This window comes from Penaeus monodon, chromosome 27 (assembly GCF_015228065.2).
Source record: "Penaeus monodon isolate SGIC_2016 chromosome 27, NSTDA_Pmon_1, whole genome shotgun sequence".
NCBI lineage: Eukaryota > Metazoa > Arthropoda > Malacostraca > Decapoda > Penaeidae > Penaeus > Penaeus monodon.
In genome coordinates, this window is record NC_051412.1 from 33,135,388 (window position 1) to 33,135,887 (window position 500).

The 500-nt window shown below is 34.4% G+C and overlaps 1 protein-coding gene across 13 annotated transcripts in view; it reads left to right on the plus strand.

Annotated features, from left to right (window-relative positions):
* Positions 1-500, plus strand: part of LOC119590797 (E3 SUMO-protein ligase EGR2-like) — a 113,995-nt gene that overhangs the window by 1,674 nt on the left and 111,821 nt on the right. The gene's annotated exons all lie outside the window — the stretch shown is intronic.

A 500-nucleotide genomic window follows, 5' to 3' on the forward strand; every position in this document is an offset into this window, starting at 1 on the left:
GACACATACACACTCAACTGTGTATGTTCATGATATATTTACACAGGCTGTATCACTAGATGTATAATGTGAAATGAGCAGTTAACACCATTCTGTAATTACTGATTCAAGACATACTAGTATACATGATTAGTGTTGCTGGTGTTCTTTTGTTTAGAATTGCATCTGCTTATGCCTTTGTTTTTTTTTATACTCCATTTCCATTTGTCTTAGCTTAAAGTTGAAAGTGAATATAAATATCATTAATACATGCAAGAAATAGAAGGAAGAAGTTATATGGTATTTTCCCCCTCAGAGAGTGAAGAGCAATATGTGTTTAATATATCAAGAAGTGAGGAATGCCAGGGTGGCATTAAAGCATGAAATAAACAATTACATTTTAGGGGAAGCAGAGGGGGGAACTTGCCATCTTCTGGCTAGTCTGCCTTCACTTTATAGGGTTTGGAATATTTTCACTTACTGATTTTAGAGGGAAGTGAATTCATATTTTAAGACCTGAG